Source organism: Ictidomys tridecemlineatus, chromosome 13 (genome assembly GCF_052094955.1).
Source record: "Ictidomys tridecemlineatus isolate mIctTri1 chromosome 13, mIctTri1.hap1, whole genome shotgun sequence".
NCBI lineage: Eukaryota > Metazoa > Chordata > Mammalia > Rodentia > Sciuridae > Ictidomys > Ictidomys tridecemlineatus.
Window position 1 is genome coordinate 61,448,313 of NC_135489.1, and position 21,297 is coordinate 61,469,609.

Sequence of the window (21,297 nt, forward strand, 5' to 3'; positions counted from 1 at the left end):
CAAAAATAACAAGAAAAACACCTATCATGAATGCTCCAAATATATTCACTGATGGGTCAAATAATGGTACAGCAGCAATAGTTACACCTGATCAAACTTTTACATTTTTAGTACCCAAACAATCAGCTCAAAAGGTTGAGCTTAATGCAGTATACAAGCTTTTGTGATGTTTAAAGATTCTGAATTTTAATTTATTTTCTGATAGTCAGTATATAGTTAATGCTATAGTATCCCTTGAAGATGCTGGTAGGATTTCCCCTTCTTCTACTGTTTTCTCTTTGTTTTCCACTATACAAAGTTTAATCTGGGACAGAAAAGATCCATTATTTATAGGACATATCAGGGCACATACAGGATTGCCTGGAGCCCTTACTTTGGGCAATGATTTAGCAGATAAAACTACATATGACATACATATTTTCTCTACACTAGAAGAAGCTATAAATTTTCATAAAAGGTTCCATGTCAATGCTAATACTTTACAAATGCGTTTTAAAATAACTAAGAAACAAGCTAGACAAATAATAAAACAATGTCAAAATTGTGTGATCTTTTTACCACAAGTTAATCTTGGAGTCAATCCTAGAGGATTGATACCTAACCATATTTGGCAGATGGATGTAACACACTTGCCAGAATTTGGAAAATTAAAATATTTGCATGTTACAGTTGATACTTCTTCTGGATTTTTGATGGGCTCCCTTCATGCTGGAGAAAAAACTAAAGATGTTATAGCTCATTGCTTACAAAATTTTGCCACTGTGGGCATTCCAAAAGAGTTAAAAACAGATAATGCCCCTGGTTATACTTCTACCTCTTTTAAACAATTTTGCTCATCATTTGGCATTACTCATATAACAGGAATCCCATACAATCCACAGGGACAAGGCATAGTTGAAAGAGCTCATCAAACTATTAAAATGTACTTATTAAAGCAAAAAGATGGAATTGGGAAGGGGTATATATTCCCCAAAGATAAACTTAAAATAACGCTTTTTACTCTAAACTTTTTAAATTTGGATTCATCAGGACTTAGTGCTGCAGAAAGGCATATGTGTCCAAAAAATGTACATAAGCCTAAGGCACTTTGGAAAGATATTCTAACAGGACAATGGAAAGGTCCTGACTCAGTGATTGTCTGGAGTTGGGGGTCTGTTTGTGTGTTTCCACAGGGAGAACAGCAGCCAATTTGGATTCCAGAGAGATTAACTAAAGCTATTTCTACAGACCAAAAAGAAGATGATTTGGCTCAAATCCATAACAGCTGATATCCAAAACTCCAATTTGACTACCCTTACATCTGCAACACAACCAGGATGCTTTTTTCAATATCTGTTTTATTATTGCCCTTTCCCATATCATGAAGTTCTATTTTGTTTTTTGAGACCTCGGTTAATGTTTTGCAGATCAGTCCTATTTTTTTGACTATAGAGTTTTTAAACATTGCAATGGAGATTTCACCTGTAAAAAGTTATAAGACCTTTACTATTATGTTATGTGTTGTATTATGTGTGCACACTTGTGTTTTGTGTTATATGTTTGAATGTACGTATGTCCATATATCATATATGATGAGCGCTCATGAAAATATGGATCCAAATATTTTTTTTATTCACGTAATTTAAATGGTTTAATTTAAATTGGGTAAATAACTGTTAAGAATTGTTTTAATATGTAAACAAAAAAGGAGGTTAACAGATCTGTTTGTTTACTTTCACCTTTCCTTTTCATTATATTTAATAATTCTCTTCAAGATAATGTAAATTGTTAAGAAAATTGTTTTATTTTAGTGCCTTCTGGAATGTTACACAATTTTTTCTTTAGCCATTATTGCCAGAATTCCTATCTTCATCCCAGTGCCAGTGAAGATAATGTAAATTGTTAAGAAAATTATTTTCTTTTAGTGCCTTCTGGAATGTTACACAATTTTTTCTTTAGCCATTATTGCCAGAATTCCTATCTTCATCCCAGTGCTGGTGAAGATAATGTAAATTGTTCAGAAAATTGTTTTCTTTTAGTGCCTTCTGGAATGTTACATAATTTTTTCTTTAGCCATTATTGCCAAAATTCCTATCTTCATCCTAGTGCCGGTGAAGACAAAGATAAAACTAATCTACAAATTCTGCAATAGCCATCACTGAACTGCTTGCAGAACTTGCCTAGACTATGTGTCACTTGTATGCATTGTGAACTCACTTTTATGCATTGCGAACTATCTGTTGGTGCAGCGACTTGTGGTAGTGTTGGGGTATTTTTATGATGATTTCATCGGTGGTACAATTTTTCCAACAAGAGCCATCAATTGGCTTGGTATATCTTCCTTCCTTCTTCTTGTCATGATCGTTCAGCTAAAATTTGGGGGCCAACAGAGGTGAGGCAAAGAACCTCACCCCCTTACTGGTACCTCTCTACAGGTGTTGCTGTATACTGGTCCGTAGTCAATGATGGGTAAGATCCAATTACAATGGTACCAACCTAAGACAGAAGGCTGACGCCCTGAGGTCAGCTAATCCAAAGATGGATAAGGACCATATGTAGTATTGAACAACCTAAGGCAGGCACGGTCCCTAAGCCACATGCTTGTTATTTAAACAGAGAGGGGGGGAGATGTTGAGAGCCACAGCCAAAGGGGCCCCAGCAAAATTCCAGCGGCCAGCAAACTTCCAGTTGCCAGGTGATGATTGGCTCAGAGAGGCCCCAGCAATATCTAGCTGATTGGATCCTTTGCTGTGATGTTCATTGGGCTGTTTCCCTGCCCTTCAGACTGCCAGGTGATGATTGGCTCACAGCAGCCCCAGCAACATCTAACTGACTGGCTACTCTGCAGTGATGTTCATTGGGCGGTTTACCGCCCCTTCAGACTGCCAGCTGATGATTGGCTCAGAGTGGCCCCAGCATCATCCAGTTGATTGGCTCCTCCACGAAGCTGCTCATTAGGCTGTTTTCCTGCCTTTTCAGAAATTGGAGCTGCTCATTGGGGGACTTTTGGCTCCCCCCATGCGACCCAGCCAATTGGCCTCAAGAACAGGAGGATTGTGAAAAGTGGAGAGGCTTGTGTGGGTGAGAGGCTTGTGGAAGCCAGTGGTGGCAGATGGGCTCTGAGGGTTTTTTCCTGAGGAGCTGCTTGCTTGGCGTTTGTAGTTCTAAAAATAAAGTTAGTTTCTTTTGACTAGTGGCTCCTGAGTTGTGCCCAGCCAGACTGAAGCAGCAAACGAACGGTTTAACCTAGAAGAATAAAATTTGGTGAGCCAAGTGGGATTGGTGTACTGATCATTACCTGAAAGTGTCATCGAGATTGGGTAAAAAAAAGGTTTGCTGAGATTTCAAGAAACTCGTAGTTTTTTGAAAGCTTGGCAACACCTTTCAATGAAAGTAATTTTTTCCAGTCTCTGCTTAGGGCTACATAAATAGTAAACAACCATAAGAGATAGAACTTGGAACTACTTTATTGTGTCAAGTTTCAAAGAGATAGCACAAACTGTGTTTGATTTAGAGTTCCAACTACATGTATCCATAAAGGAGAAAACCGAGTAAAACCTAAACATGAAAAGGGTTACTGCAAATGAACGGTTTAACCTAGAAGAATGAAATTTGTTGAACAAAGTGAGATTTTTGTACTGATCATAACCTGAAAGTATCATCAAGATTGGGTAAAAAAAATGTTTGCTGAGATTTCAGAAAACCCGTAGTTTTTTCGAAGCTTGGCAATCACTTTCAATGAAAGTGATTTTCTCCAGTCTCTTCTTATGGCTACATGAATAGGAAAAAAAACCCATAGAGATAGAACTTGGAACTACTTTATTGTTTCAAGTTTCAAAGAGCTAGCACAAACAGTGTTTAATTTCGATTTCCAAAAACATTTATCCATATAGGTGAAAACAGAGTGAAACCTAAAAATGAAAACGGTTACTACAAACGAACAGTTTAACCTGGAAGAATGAAATTTGATGAGCCTAGTGGGAATGAATTATGGATCATTACTTGAAAGTATCATCAAGATTGGGTGAAAAAATATTTTCTGAGATTTCAGGAAACCCGTAGTTTTTGGAAGCTTGGCAACCACTTTCGATGAATATGATTTTCTTCAGTCTCTGCGTAGCATTACATCAATAGGAAAAAAACCATAGAGATAGAACTTGGAACTACTTTTCTGTGTCAAGTTTCAAAGAGGTAGCACAAACTGTGTTTGATTTAGGGTTCCAACTACATGTATCCATATAGGAGAAAACAGAGTGGAACCTAAAAATGAAAGGAGTCACTGCAAACGAACGGTTTAACCTAGAAGATCAAAATTTGGTGAGACAAGTTAGATTAGTGTACTGATCATTACCTGAAAGTATCATCAATATTGGGTGGAAAAAATGTTTGCTGAGATTTCAGAAAAATCGTATTTTTTGGAAGCTTGGGAACCCTTTTCAATTAATGTGATTTTATCCAGTCTCTGCTTAGGGCTACATGAATAGAAAAAAAAAAAAACCATAGAGATAGAACCTGGAACTCCTTTGTTGTGTCACGTTTCGGAGAGCTAGCACAAACCGTGTTTCATTTAGAGTTCTATCTACATGTATTCATATAGAAGAAAACAGAGTGAAACCTAGAAATGAAAACAGTTACTTCAAATGAATGGCTTAACCTAGAAGAACGAAATTTGTTGAGCCAAGTGGGATTGGTGTACTGATCATTACCTTAAAGTATCATCAATATTGGATGAAAAAATGTTTGATGTGATTTCAGTAAACTCGTAGGTTTTGGAATGTTGGCAACCCCTTTAAATGAAAGTGATTTTCGCCAGTCTCTGCTTAGGGCTAAATCAACAGGAAACAATCCATAGAGATAGAACTTGGAACTACTTTATTGTGTAAAGTTTAAAAGAGCTAGCAGAAACCGTGTTTCATTTAGAGTTCCAGCTACAAGTATCCATAGAGGAGAAAACAGAGTGAAAACTAAAAATGAAAACGGATACTGGAAACAAACGGTTTAACCTAGAATAACGAAATTTGGTGAAACAAGTGGGATTGGTGTACTGATCGATACTTGAAAGTATCATCAAGATTGGTTGGAAAAGTGGTTGCTGAGATGTGAGGAAACTCGTACTTTTTTGGAAGCTTGGCAACCTTTCAATTAAATTTATTTTCTCCAGTCTCTGCTAAGCACTACATCAATAGGAAACAAACCATAGAGATATAACAGGAAACAATTTATTCTGTGAAGTTTCAAAGAGGTAACAAAAACCGTGTTTATTTAGAGTTCCAACTATATGTATCCATATAGGAGAAAACAGAGTGAAAACTTAAAATGAAAACGATTACTGAAAATGAACGGTTTAACCTAGAAGAACAAAATGTGTTGAGCAAAGTGAATTTTTTGTTCTGATAATTAAGCGAAAGTATCATCAAGTTTGGGTGAAGAAATGTTTGCTGAGATTTCAGGAAACTCGTACTTTTTTGGAAGGTTGGCAACCCCTTTCAATGAAAGCGATTTTCACCAGTCTTTTTTGGGGGCTACATCAATAGAAAACAAACCATAGAGATGTAACTTGGAACCACTTTATTGTGCCAATTTCAAAGAGCTAGCACAAACCGTGTTTGATTTAGAGTTGCAACTACAAGTATCCATATAGGAGAAAACAGATTGAAACCTAAAAATGAAACGGTTACTGCAAACAAACGGTTTAACATAGAAGAAAGAAATTTGGTGAGCCAAGTGGGAATTATGTACTGATAATTACCTGAAAGTATAATCAAGATTGGTTGGTGATCCTCAGGGTTATACAAAATTACATACAAGAGGAAGTGAGGGGTAAGAGAAGAATAATACAAGTGGAAGAAATGTTTTACAGCAGAGGCTGTTGAGCTAGAAGAGGTGAAGGGAGAGGAGAGGAGGGGAGATTGCAGAGAATATGATAGAGAGCAGAATTCATCATACACTAGAATGGCAATATGTAAATCAATGAAAATGTAATTGATATAACTGATGTGATTCAGCAATCTGAATACGGGGTAAAAATGGGAGTTCATAATTCTTTTGAATCAAACTTTGAAATTTGATATATCAAGAAAGATGGATTGTTTTGAACGACCAACAATTAAAAAACAAGATTGGGTGAAAAAATATTTGCTGAGATTTCAGGCAACTCGTAGTTTTTTGGAAGCTTGGCAACCCCTTTCAATGAAAGTGATTTTTGCCAGACTCTGCTTACAGCTACATCAATAGGAAAAAAAACCATAGAGATAGAACTTAGAACTACTTTATTTTGCGAAGTTTCAAAGACCTAGCACAAACCGTGTTTGAATTAGGCTTCAAAATCCATGTATCCATATAGGCGAAAAGGGAGTGAAACCGAAAAATGAAATGGTTACTGTAAACGAACGGTTTAACCTAGAAGAAAGAAATTTGGTGAGCCAAGTGGGATTGGTGTAGTGATTATTACGTGAAAGTATCATCAAGATTGGGTGAAATAAGGTTTGCTGAAATTTTATGAAACTCGTAGTTTTTTGAACCCTTGGCAACCCCTTTCAGTGAAAGTGATTTTCCTCAGTCTCTGCTTTAGGCTACATCAATAGGAAACAAACCATACAGATAAAACTTGGAACTACCATATTGTGCCAAGGTTCAAAGAGCTAGCACAAACCCTGTTTGATTTAGAGTTCCAAATACATGTATCCATATAGGAAAAAACAGAGTGAAACATAAAATTGAAAACGGTTACTGCAAGAGAATGGTTTAACATAGAAGAATAAAATTTGGTGAGCCAAGTGGGATTGGTGTACTTATCATTACCTGAGAGTATCAACAAGATTGGGTGACAAAATGTTTCCTGAGATTTCAGGAACCTCGTAGTTTTTTAGAAGTTTGGCATCCCCATTCAATGAAAGTGATTCTCGCCAGTCTCTGATTAGGGCTACTTTAATTGAAAACAAAACATAGACACAGAACTTGGAACTACTTTATTAAGAAGAATTTCAAAGAGCTAGCATAAACCGTGTTTTATATAGGGTTCCAAGTACATGTATTCGTAAAGGAGAAAACAGAGTGAAACCCAAAAATGAAAGGGCTACTACAAATGAACGGTTTAACCTAGAAGAGCGAAATTTGGTGAGCCAAGTGGGATTGGTGTACTGATCATTACCTGAAAGTATCATGAAGATTGGGTGATAAAATATTTTCTGAGATTTCAGGAAACTCGTAGTTTTTTGGAAGCTTGGCAACCCCTTTCAATGAAAGTGATTTTCCTCAGTTTTGGCTTGGGGCTACATCAATAGGAAACAAACCATTGAGTTAGATCTTGGAACTACTTAATTGTGCCAAGTTTCAAAGAGCTAGCACAAACCGTGTTTGATTTAGAGTTCCAACTATATGTATCCATATAGGAGAAAAAAGAGTAAAACCTAAAATTGAAAATGGTTACTGCAAACATAGGGTTTACCCTAGAAGCCCGAAATTTTGTGTGCCAAGTGGGATTGGTGTACTGATCATTTCCTGAAAGTATCATCAAGATTGGGTAAAAAAATATTTGCTGAGATTTCAGGAAATTTTTAGTTTTGTGGAATTTTTGCAACTTTTTCAATGAAAGTGATTTTCTTCAGTCGCTGCTTGGGGCTACATCAATAGAAAACAAACCATAGAAATAGAACTTGGAACTACTTTATTGTGCCACGTTTCAAAGAGCTAGCACAAACCGTGTTTGATTTAGAGTTCCAAGTACATGTGTCCATAATGTAGAAAACAGAGTGAAACCTAAAAATGAAAATGGTTACTTCAAACCAAAGGTTTAACATAGAAGAACGAAATTTGGTGAGCCTAGTGGGATTGATGTACTGATGATTACCTGAAAGTATCATCAAGATTGGGTGAAAACATGTTTGCTGAGATTTTAGGAAACTCGTAGTGTTTTGGAAGCTTGGCAATCTTTTTCAATGAAAGTGACATTCTTCAGTCTCTGCTTGGGGCTACATCAAAAGAAAACAAACCATAGAGATAGAATTTGGAACTACTTTATCATGCCAAGTTTCAAAGAGCTAGCACAAACCGTGTTTGTTTTAGAGTTCTAACTACATGTATCCATATAGGAAAAAACAGAGTGAAACCTAAAAATGAAAACGGTTACTGCAAACGAAAGGTTTAACCTAGTAGAACGAAATTTTTGAGCCAAGTGGGATTGGTGTACTGACCATTACCTGAGAGTATTATCAAGATTGGTGAAAAAATGTTTGTTGAGAAATCAGGAAACTGGTAGTTTTTTGGAAGCTTGGCAACCCCTTTCAATGAAAGTAATTTTCGTCAGTCACTTTTTGGGGCTACATCAGTAGGAAACAAACCATAGAGATAGAAGTTGGAACTACTTTGTTGTGCCAAGTTTCATAGAGCTAGGACAAACTGTGTTTGTTTTAGAGTTCTAACTATATGTATCCAAATAGGAGAAAACAGAGTTAAACCTAAAAATGGAAACAATTACTGCAAACGAAAGGTTTAACCTAGAAGAACGAAATTTGTTTAGTCATGTGGGATTGGTGTTATAATCCCAACCTGATCTTTTATTAAAATTGGAAGCCATCTTACCACAATTCATTGAAAAGCGAATTTCGGCTTTAGTATAAATTACTGCAAATTCTGAAACTGCTTGGAATGCCTGCCCGTGCTTTGAACTCAACCATGCCTGGCTCTCTGACCAGATAGCAGCCGTCTCTGAAACTTTAGTGACACCTCATAAATATTGGCCTTTCCTGGCCAGAGAACGACCATCTCTGATGCTGTAATGGTCCTCATAAATTCTGATGTTGGGGCCAGCAAAAAATGTAAACTACCATTAGTGTGATGCTTGTCAGAGTTCTGTTATCTGTAACCCCCCGTCCTTTGTGTAACTTTATGGGCTATAAAGCTGGGCTGTAGGAAAGATGGGGCTGCTGTTTTGTTCCCGCCGTTCTTGGAGGGAAAGGTAGCCCGGCTGGTCGAAATAATAAGCTTGCTTTAATTTGATTTTAATTGAAGTCAGTGGTCTTTTCTTGCGTCCTGGTCTAACATTTTGGTGTTCCCCAGCTAGATGACCCTTCCCGACCAGACCACAAGTCCAGACTGCTGGAAATTTTGAAGCTAGCCTTGGCTCCAGGGCTCCGGGCTGGACAGCCACTCTAGGGGGTGCGCAACTTGAGACGTTACAAGGCCTCGGGTGAGCCTTCATTCCCCGGAACCCTGCAGTGAACTGCTGCACTAAAACTATTAGCAAGCACCTGGTGGAGGAGGCCTCAATAGGTAAGTGGCGCCTTTATAACTCTGATATCCGGTTAAGGGACTTCTGTTCTGATGACAGAGAGGTGGCCTGGCGAGGCTCACATATACTCCTGTCCAGACAGTAAGGAGAAATCGTTCTGTCTTCTGTTCTGTTCTGTAGGGAATTCCTCTGAACGGGTAGAGAGGTGCCAACAGGCACGCACGCACTCCTACCCTGGAGCTTTAGCAAGATGTTGCATTGCTCCTCTGTTTTTCTGTTTCGGTGCTGGGTTTCTGTTTTCTTGTTTTTGTTCTGTGTTCTACATGTTTTTTTGGTTTGTTTGTTTTTGTTTGTTTTTGTGCATTTTGTTGTGTGATTTCTGTGGTGAAAACTTAAACATATTGGATGTGAATATGGGTAATAAAGCAAGGAAGCCTGACATCCCTTTGGACTGTCTTTTAAGAAACTGTGGTGAACTTTATCCCTCTTTGTTAAGCAGGAGGAGAAAAACCCCTAGCTGGATGCTTGAAGCACCTCCAGTGCAGAGGGCAATGCCTGCTGGGGACCTAAGAACTGAGTATCTTTCAGGTTAACAAGTGAGACTCCTTTAAAACCCCTTGTCCCTCCAGATCAAGAGAGTCGCAACCTTTGGGCAGAGTCCCCGGTGTTTCTCGTTTGTTAGCAAAGCAATAAACCTCCCTTTTTCTTTTTCTCAAAACCCTGTTCTCATTATTAAATTGGCATTAATTGGCTCTAAGGTCAGGAACCAAACTTTCAGTTACAAATTTTGATATCCCCCCCCCCCGGAACTTTTTGAGAGCTGACTACTGAAATGTTAGGAGATGGAGTGTGCTTGGGGTGAAATCCTGTAAGTAATAGGAGGGACTGAGGGACTCCCAGCAGCTGTCTAAGCCCTGTTGCTTCGGGGATTCCCTCCTTCTTTCCCTGCAAAGTAAAGATTATGCCACCTCTATCTTCTTGAAAAGAGAAAAAGAAAAAGGAGACACTTAATGCAGTAAAGTCACCATGGAGACCCTTGATTTTATATTTCAGGTTGCCCCTCTGTGAAAACATCTGGTTCCCTTGTGGGAACATCTATGAGGCCACTTGTGTAGGAGATTTTTCTCTTATCAGCTCTGTTTTAAAGGTTTCTGTCTGTCAGCCATAGTCTGGAGCTCCTCTCTGTCTGTCCTGTGTCTTTGTTTCTGACCCTTTAAGACATGTGCAATAGTGTGTTGATATTATAAATTGTTTCTTAGGAATGATCTTGGCTGAATGTGTGTCTAAAAGAGTATGTTTTATTGTAACAATCTGGTATCTGAATGGGTTTTTGATGCAGTGCACAATGCTGCAGTTAAAAGTTGGGTTTAGGTAATTGTTTAGTTTATGATTTCAGATAATTCATGCCAGACAACTTAAATACTTAGGATGGAAAACTAAAGAACTCTACTTCCAAGTTGGCAAGTAACTTCCCAATCATTCAGTCTTTCCTTCACCAATTTTGAATTGGGTAGCTTGGGAAAATGTTATTGTGTGTACCAGTGCATTAATTTGGACAAGGATAGTAAATCATAGTATGGTATCTGTTGACAAAACAAGTTGTAAAGATATAAAATTTTATGAATTGTATCTTAAACTTGTATCATAATTTTCAACATTCGAACCTGAAAATTATGACTTATAGCTAAAATGCCTTAGGCCTGAGGTGTCTGCTCAGAATAGCAGTTTTCCCCAGCTCCTTCCAGACCTCAGCCAGGACTTAGGTTGAAATACAAATGAAAGAAGCCTGCAAGCTCAGTAGGAGACTGATCTGAGACCTAAGGAAAAAAAAAGTAAATTGTATGGTATTTACTAATTACTGGCCAGTCATTTTTACTAGGACTCTTGTTTTTTTCCTTAGATTCTGTATTTTTTTGAGCTCATGATTTTGACCCTACAGACCTAGGTTAATGTTTTTCTGATCAGTGCTATCTTTGACCAACTGTGGAGTTTTTGAAACATTGCAATGGAGATTTCACCTGCAAAAAGCTACTAAGGCCTTTATTATTGTTATGTGTGCACACTTTTGTTATGTGTTGTATGTCTATATATACATATGTCCGTATATCATATATATGATATACAAATTAACATATATAAGGAGCGCTCATAAAAACAAATTTAAAAAAATGGATCCAAAGATCTTTAATTCATGTGATTTAAATGGTTCAATTTAAATTGGATAAACAGATAAAAATAAATGTCTTTAAAATTTAAGCTTACAAGTTTTTCTAGGTGTTCAAAAACCTCATAAAATATTAATGTCTATAAAATGTCTAATATGCCTTGGTTCTAGGACTTTTCCTTCAACAAAAAATGGTTTAAACTGTTCCATCCATTTGTCTAATATTTTGATAAATAAGTAAAGTAAATTTGATATCGGATTACTCACTAGTACTTTTGTTGGATGTCTGATTGATTTACTAAGGTCTGTATAAGTTTGTACTAAAATCTGTATAAGATTGTAAAAATCAGTCATGTGTTAAAGAGACAAAAATTTCTTAAAACATAAGTTTACCCATAACATTGTGTTTATTAAGTTTTACTTTTTTCTAGAGCAAGTAACCATAAAAATTAAACGACTGGTTAAATAAGAACTGTTATTTTAGAGCACTGTACTGCCATTTCTTTAAAAGCTAAACTTGGTTAATGTAGAAACATCAATGTAATTGTGATGCTATTAATGTGCTCATATCTTCCAGGTATACAAGTCTGTAAGGTAGAAACTTTGAAAGAGCATTATATCAAGCTGGTTTTTGGAAGTTGTATGGTAAAAAATATATTGGGGAGTTATTTACCTGTTATCAATAAGATATGTAAAGTTTTGTTACTTCTTACATTGGGGAACAATTTAAATGTATTTTTAAGTTAATGAGAGCCTAATCTATGTAAAGGTTAAAAACTTTCAGCCTTTCTTTAATTCATGTTTTAAATGTGATATCATATGGTGTTAGCTAATGTTCATGTGACCTCAAACAATTTATGTAAACTTTGTAAAATGATATTTAAAAATACAAATATCAGCTTTAGAACTAAAACACTTAAGATTTATAAAGAGCCCTGCCTTACCTGAGATGAGGCTCTGTGTCCCATCTTACTACATGTAAGAATGACTATGAAAGCAGTAGGCCAGATTTTAGTTCATTTAAAGTTATGTTCAAAAGTATGTTTTTTTGTTGTTTTTTTCTGTCAAGATTACTAGGATCTCAAACAGGGGATATAATGTATAACTCAGCCAAAAATTCAGGGTAGCTGTTACACGAACTAAGTGTTTTTACTCTTGTTAATTTTATTTTGTAATTTCCTTATAAGTGATCTAAAGAATCCCTGTTAGTATTTTACAGAAGTGTTGCTTTAAGAACACAACATGTGTTAGTTTGAGATAATAAGCCATCACCTACAAGACAGATAGGATAATACAGATACCAATTAATAAAAAGATAAATAATTATAAAGTTATAGACATTAAAGCCCAGTACTCTTAATATAAGGCTGTTAAAATTTATTTACTGGATGTTTAAGATTAAGTTTTAAAATTAAATTTAAATTAAAAGGGCCAGAAAAACCAATATTTGGCTCTTGCCCTCTGAGTCAGTCTGAATCCAGGGAACAGGGGACTTCTCTAAAGAGCTTTGCAACTCTGGGCCACATAACCTCCCGATCAGGGAGACTAATGAGACCACTGGAGAACAGAAAGCCAATCAGTTTATTTGCTATAAAGAGGAGAGTCATCAGAGAAGGGAGACATCCCTGGTGCTTCTGAGGGAAGCCACATGGTCAAGCAAGACCTAGACCCATCCCGCAAATGGCACTAGCAGAACTGAGAAGTTTCCCCAGGAATGACTCCCATTAAAGCTCAGCTGACTATTAACAATAGATAGAAACAAAAGTCAGTTTGACTGCTTCATCTTAAACACTTAGCAAAGACAGTTAAAACCAAAATACAGCCATTCCTGGGCATTTTAAATAATAATAATGATGATAATAATAATAATTATTATTATTATTATTTAAGGTATACACTTTATGTTAGCCTTCCAAAATAAGTAAGACTGGAGGCTACAAAGAAGGATTCTCAGACAGAAATGCCTGATAACTATAAAAAGAGAGTATCAAGAGGAGCTGCCAGAGACAGAAGTTTTTAGTTTAAGGCCTACAGTTATTCCTAACCTACACAGGTAGGCTTCATGTTTTCTAGTATGATTATCTAGCCCTGAGTAACAGAACTAAAGGTTTCTCTACTAGACACAGAGCTCATACTAGTAAAAAAATTTTGCAAGATCAGATGACATTAAATTATTAAACAGTATCTTATGGGGAAGGACATCTGTAACACTAAAAGTTAAATGTTATGCTTACTGATAATTGTTAAAGCCTGGTGAGGAAACTTCTATACAGTGACACGTTCCAGCTGCTGCAACATTTACTCAGTACTCATGGTTTTTGTTTCTCTCATAGAAGCACCATTCCCAGATGACTTTACAACCTGTTCTTCCCAAACCAGACTACAAACCGAACTGACTTCTAAAAGGCAACTCATGTCCCCCATGCCATGCCCCCTCACGTCACCCTCTCTCAGCTCAGAAGAAGCCAAAATAAGTGACACTTCTCTTCTTAAAACAATGGAGCCAAAAATAAATACATTATCAATATAAGTAATTAATTAAGTCAGGTAAAATCAGGGAGATCGGTTTTGGGTGAGTTCTAAAAATTTGGAGACTGTTACCTGAGGGATTAAAATTCCCTCCGTGCTCTTCCCCTACCCTATCAAAGATTTGAAAGGGACACATAAGAAAAGGGGAGGATGATCAACCCAACCTGATCTTTTATTAAAATTGGAAGCAATCTTGCCACAAAGCCATGAAAAGCTAATTTCGGCTTTACTATAAATTACTGCAAATTCTGAAACTGCTTGGAATGCCTGCCCCTGCCTTGAAATCACCAATGCCTGGCTCTCTGACCAGATAGCAGGCTTCTCTGAAATTTTAGTGACATAAATATTGGCCTTTCCTGGCCAGACAACGACCCTCTCTGAGGCTGTAAAAGTCCTCATAAATTCTGATGTTGGGGCCAGCAAAAAATGTAAACTACCATTAGTGTGATGCTTGTCAGAGTTCTGTTATTTGTAAACCCCCCTCCCCCACTTTGTGTAACTTTCTGGGCGATAAAGCTGGGCTGTAGGAAAGGTGGGCCTGCTGTTTTCTTCCCACCAATTTGGGAGAGAAAGGCAGCCTGGCCGGTCGAAATAATAAGCTTGCTTTAATTTTATTTTAATTGGAGTCAGTGGTCTTTTCTTGCATCCTGGTCTAACAGGTGTACTGATGACTACCTGAAATTATCATCAAGATTGGGTGAAAAAGGGTTTCTGAGATTTCAGGACACCCATAGTTTTTTAAAAGCTTGTTAACCTCTTTCAATGAAAGTAATTTTCGCCAGTATCTGCTTGGGAGTACATCAATAAAAAACAAACCATAGAGATAGAACTTGGAACTACTTTATTATGCCAAGTATCAAAGAGCTAGCACAAACCGTGTTTGATATACAGTTCCAAATTCATGTATCCATACAGGGGAAAACAGAGTGAAACCTAAAAATAAAAACGAATACTGCAAATGTACGGTTGAACCTAGAACAACGAAATTTGGTGAGCCAAGTGCGATTGGTGTACTGATAATTACCTGAGAGTATCATCAAGATTGGGGGAAAAATGTTTGCTGAGATTTTAGGGAACTCATACTTTTATGGAAGCTTGGCAACTGAATTCAATGAAAGTGATTTTCCTCAGTCTCTGCTTGGGGCTACATCAATAGGAAACAAACCCTAGATATAGAACTTGGAACTACTTTATTGTGCCAAGTTTCAAACAGCTAGCACAAACCGTGTTTGATATATAGTTCCAGCAACATGTATCCATGTAGGAGAAAACAGAGTGAAACCTAAAAATGAAAATAGTTACTACAAACGAACGGTTTAACCTAGAAAAACGAAATTTGGTGAATTTTGTGAACCAAGTCAGATTGGTGTACTGATGATTACCTGAAAGTATCATGAAGATTGGGTGAAAAAAGATTGCTGAGATTTCAGGAAACTCTTAGTTCTTTGGAAGCTTTGCAACCCCTTTCAATGAAAGGGATTTTCGCCAGTCTCTCCTTGGGGCTACACCAATAGAAAACAAACCATAGAGATAGAACTTGGAACTACTTTATTGTGCCAAGTTGCAAAGAGCTAGCACAAATCGTGTTTGATTTAGAATTCCAAATACATGTATCCATATAGGAGAAAATAAAGTGAAACCTAAAAATGAAAATGGTTACTGCAAATGAACGGTTTAACTTAGAAGAACGAAATTTGGTGAGTCAAGTTGGATGGGAGTACTGATGATTATTTGAAAGTATCATGATTGGGTGAAAAAATGTTTGCTGAGATTTCAGAAAACTCTTAGTTTTTTGGAAGCTTGGCAACCTTTTTCAATGAAAGTGATTTTCGTCAGTCTCTGCTTGGGTCTACATCAATAGGAAACAAACCATAGAGATAGAACTTGGAACTACATTATTGTGCCACGTTTCAAAGAGCAAGCACAAACCGTGTTTGATTTAGAGTTTCAAATATATGTATCCCTATAGAAGAAAACAGAGTGAAACCTAAAAATGAAAACGGTTACTGGAAAAGAACGGTTTAACTTAGAAAAACGAAATTTATTGAGCCAAGTGGGATTAGTGTACTGATGATTACCTGAATGTCACATAAAGTTAGGGTGAAAAAAAGTTTGCTTAGATTTCAGGAAACTCGTAGTATTTTGGAAGTTGGCAACCCCTTCAATGAAAGTGATTTTCGCCAGTCTCTGCTTAGGGATATATCAATAGGAAACAAACTAAACAGAGAGAACTTAGAAATACTTTATTGTGCCAATTTTCAATGAGCTAGCACAAACCGTGTTTGATTTAGAGTTCCAAATACATGTATTCTTATAGGAGAAAACAGAGTGAAACCTAAAAATGAAAATGGTTACTGCAAACGAATGGTATAACCTAGACAAACGAAATTTGGTGAGCCTAGTGGGATTTGTGTTCTGCTGATTACCAGAAAGTATCATCAAGATTGGGTGAAAAAATATTTGTTGAGATTTCAGGAAACTCGTAGTTTGTTTGAAGCTTGGCAACACCTTTCAATGAAAGTGATTTTCGACAATCTCTTCTTAGGGCTACATCAATAAAAAAAAAACCATAGAGATAGATTTTGGAACTACTTTATTGTGCCAAGTTTCAAAGAGTTAGCAAAAACCGTGTTGGATTTAGATTTCCAAATACAAATATCCAGATAGGAGAAAAGAGAGTGAAACTTAAAAATGAAAATGATTACTGCAAACAAACGATTTAACCTAGAATAATAAAATTTCTTGAGCCAATTGGGAAAGGTGTACTGATCATTACCGGAAAGTATCATGAAGATTGGGTGAAAAAATGTTTGCTAATATTCAGGAAACACGAAGTTATAAGGAAATGCGGCAACGCCTTTCAATGAAAGTGAGTTTCGCCAGTCTCTGCTTAGGGCTACATCAATAGGAAACAAACCATAGAGATAAAACTTGGAACTACTGTATTGTGCCAAGTTTCAAAGAGCTAGCACAAACCGTGTTTGATTTAGAGTTCCAACTACATTTATTTATATAGGAGAAAACAGAGTGAAACCTCAAAATGAAAACGGTTACTGAAAACGAACGGTTTGACCTAGAAGAACGAAATTAGGTGAGCCAAGTGGCACTGGTGTACTGATCATTACCTGAAAGTATCATCAAGATTGGGTGAAAAAGCTTTTGCTGAGAGTTCAGGAGATTCGTAGTTTTTGGAAGCCTGGCAAGCCCTTTCAATGAAAGTGATTTTCATCAGTCTCTGCTTAGGGCTACATCAGTAGGAAACTAACCATAGAGATAGATCTTGGAACTACTTTATTTTGCCAAGTTTCAAAGAGCTAGCACAAACCATGTTTGACTTAGAGTTCCAAATATATGTATCCATATAGAAGAAAACAAAGTGAAACCTAAAACTGAAAACGGTTACCGCAAATGAATAGTTTAACCTAGAAGAACTAAATTTGGTGAGCCAATTCGGATTTGCATACTGATCATTACATGACAGTGTCATCAGGATTGGGTGAAAAAATTGTTTGCTGAGATTTCAGGAATTGTGTAGTTTTTTGGAACCTTGGCAACCACTTTCAATGAAAGTGATTTTCCTAAGTCTCTGCTTGGAATTGCTTAAATAGGAAACAAACAATAGACATAGAACTTGAAACTACTTTATTGTGAAAAGTTTCACAGAGCTCGCACAAACCGTGTTTGACTTAGAGTTCCAAATATATGTATCCGTATAGGAGAAAACAGAGTGAAATCTAAAAATGAAAACGGTTACTGCAAATGAACGTATTAACCTAGAAGAACAAAATTTGGTAAGACAAGTAGGATTTGTGTACTGATCATTACCTGAAAGTGTCATCAGGATTGCTTAAATAAATGTGTGCTGAGATTTCATGAAACTAGTAGTTTTTTGGAAGCTTGGGAATACCTGTCATTGAAAGTGATTTTCCTCCGTCTCTGCTTGGGGCTACATCAATAGGAAACAAACAATAGAGATAGAAATTCTAACTACTTTATTATGCCAAGTTTCAAAGAGCTAAAAATTACCGTGTTTGATTTAGAGTTCCAACTACATGTATTCACATAGGAGAAAAGAGAGTGAAACCTATAATTGAAAACGGTTACCGCAAATGAATGGTTTAACCTAGAGGAACGAAATTTGGTGAGCCAAGTGGAATTGGTGTACTTTTCATTACCTGAAAGTATCATCAGGGTTTCATTAAAAATGTTTGCTGAGATTTCAGGATACTCATAGTTTTTGGAAGCTTGGCAACCCCTTTCAATAAAAATGATTTTCGTCAGTCTCTGCTTGGGGCTACATCAATAGGAAACAAATAATAGAGATAGAACATGGAACATCTTTATTGTGCCATGTTTCAAAGAGCTAGCGAAAACCGTGTTTGATTTAGAGTTCCAAATACATTTATCCATATAGGAGAAAACAGAGTGAAACCTAAAAATGAAAACAGTTCCTGCAAACGAACGGTTTAACCTAGAAGAACGAAATTTGGTGAGCCAAGTGGGAATGGTGTACTGATCATTACCTGAGAGTATCATCAAGATTGGGTGAAAAAAGGTTTGCTGAGATTTCAAGAAACTCGTAGTTTTTTGGAAGCTTGGCAACCCCTTTCAATGAAAGTGATTTTCGTGAGTCTCTTCCTGGAGCAACATCAATAGGAAACAAACCGTAGAGGTAAAAGTTGTAACTACTTTATTGTGCCAAGTTTCAAAGAGCTAGCAGAAACCGTGTTTGATTTAGAGTTGCAACTACATGTATCCACATAGGAGAAAACAGAGTGAAACCTAAAAATGTACACGGTTACTGCAAACGAACTGTTTAACCTAGAAGAACGAAATTTGGTGAGCCAAGTAGGATTGGGGTACTTTTAATTACCTGAAAATATCATCAGGATTGCTTGAAAAAAATGTTTGGTTGGATTCCAGGAAACTCGTAGTTTTTTGGAAGCTTGGCAACCCCTTTCAAGGAAAGTGATTTTCGTCAGTCTCTGCTTTGGGCTAGATCAATAGGAAACAAATCATAGAGAGAGAACTTTGGAACATCTTTATTGTTCCAAGTTTCAAAGAACTAGCACAAACCGTGTTTTATTGAGAGTTCCAACTACATGTATCTATATAGGAGAAAGCAGACTGAAACCTAAAAATAAAAGCGTTTACTGCTAACTTTCGGATTAACCTAGAAGAATGAAATTTGGTGAGCCATGTAGGATTTGTGTACTGATCATTACCTGAAAGTATCATCAATATTGCATCAAAAAATGTGTGCTGAGATTTCAGGAAACTCGTAGTTTTATGGAAGCTTGGCAACCCCTTTCAATGAAAGTGATTTACGTCAGTCTCTGCTTGGGGCTACATCAATAGAAAACAATCCATATAAATGGAACTGGGAAGTACTTTATTGTGCCAAGTTTCATAGAGCTAGCACAAACCGTGTTTAATTGAGGGTTCCAACTACATGTATTCACATAGGAGGAAACAGAGTGAAACCTGAAAATAAAAACAGTTACTGCCAAGGTACTGTTTAACCTAAAAAAACAAAATTTGGTGAGCCAAGTAGGATTGGTGTTCTGATAATTACCTGGAAGTATCATTAGGATTGCTTAAAAAAAATATTTGCTTGGATTTTAGAAAACTCGTAGTTTTTTGGAAGCTAGGCAACCCCTTTCAATGAAAGTGATTTTCGTCAGTCTCTGCTTGGGGCTACATCAATAGAAAACAAACCATAGTGATAGAATATGGAACTACTTTATTGTGCCAAATTTTAAATAGCTAGCAAAAACCCTGTTTTATTTAGAGTTGCAAATACATGTATCCATATAGAAGACAGAGTGAAACCTAAAAATAAAAAACAATTACTGCAAACGAACGGTTTAACCAAGACGAACGAAGTATGGTGGCCCAAGTGGGATATGTGTACTGATCATTACCTGAAAGTATCATCAAGATTGGGTGAAAAAATATTTAATGAGATTTCAGGAAACTTATAGGTGTTTGGATGCTTTGCAACTTCTTTCAATGAAAGTAATTTTCTTCAGTCTCTGCCTGGGGCTACATCAATAGGAAACAAACCATAGAGATCGAACTTGAAACTAATTTATGGTGCCAAGTATCAAAGAACTAGCACAAACCGTGTTTGACTGAGAGTTCCAACTACATGTATCCATATAGGAGAAAACAGAGTGAAACCTAAAATTTATAACGGTTACTGAAAACGAACAGTTTAACCTAGAAGAACGAAATTTGGTGAGCCAAGTGGGATTGGTGAACTTATCATTACATGAGCATATTATGAGGATTGAGTAAAGAAATGTTTGGTAGATTTCAGGAAACTCGTAGTTTTTTGGAAACTTGGCTACCGCTTTCAATAAAAGTTTTTTTCATCAGTCTCTGCTTTGGGCTACAACAATACGAAACAAACCATAGAGAAAGAACTGGGAACTACTTTATTTTGCCAAGTTTCATAGAGCTAGCACAAACCGTGTTTTATTGAGAGTTCCAACTACATGTATTCATATAGGAGGAAACAGAGTGAAACCTAAAAATGAAAATGGTTACTGCAAACGAACGGTTTAACCTAAAAGAACAAAATTTGGTGAGCCAAGTAGGATTGGTGTACTTATCATTACTTGAAAGTATCATTAAGATTGCTTGAGAAAATGTTTGCTTAGATTTCAGAAAACTCGTAGTTTTTTGGAAGCTTGGTAACCCCTTTCAATGAAAGTGATATTCGTCAGTTTCTGCTTGGGGCTACATCAATAGAAAACAAAGCATAGTGATATAATATTGAACTACTTTATTGTGCCAAATTACAAAGAGCTAGCAAAAATCATGTTTGATTTAGAGTTCCAATTACATGTATCCATATAGGAGAAGACAGAGTGAAACCTAAAAATAAAAACAATTACTGCAAACGAACGGTTTTACCTAGAAGAACAAAATTTGTTGAGCCAAGAAGGAGTTGTGTACTGATCATTACGTGAAAGTATCATCAAGATTTGGTGAAAAAAATTTTTGCTGACATTTCAGGAAACTCGTAGTTTTTTGAAAGGTCGGCAACCCCTTTCAATGAAAGAGATTTTCATTAGTCTCTTCTTGAGGCTACATCAATAGGAAACAAACCATCGAGACAGAACTTGGAACTACTTTATTGTGCCAAGTTTCAAAGTGTTTGCACAAACTGTGTTTGATTCTGACTTCCAACTACATATATCTATATAGGAGAAAACAGAGTGATACCTAAAAATGAAAATGGTTACTGCAAACGAACGATTTAACCTAGAAGAACAAAATTTGGTGAGCCAAGTGGAATTGGTGTACTGATCATTACCTGAAAGTATCATCAGGATTACTTGAAAAAATGTTTGCTTAGATTTAAGGAAACTCGTAGTTTTTCAAAAGC

General features: G+C 36.6%; 1 pseudogene; it reads right to left on the reverse strand.

Moving 5' to 3' along the window:
• Positions 1 to 21,297, reverse strand: part of LOC101955255 (phosphatidylinositol 4-kinase type 2-beta pseudogene) — a 40,325-nt pseudogene that overhangs the window by 18,153 nt on the left and 875 nt on the right.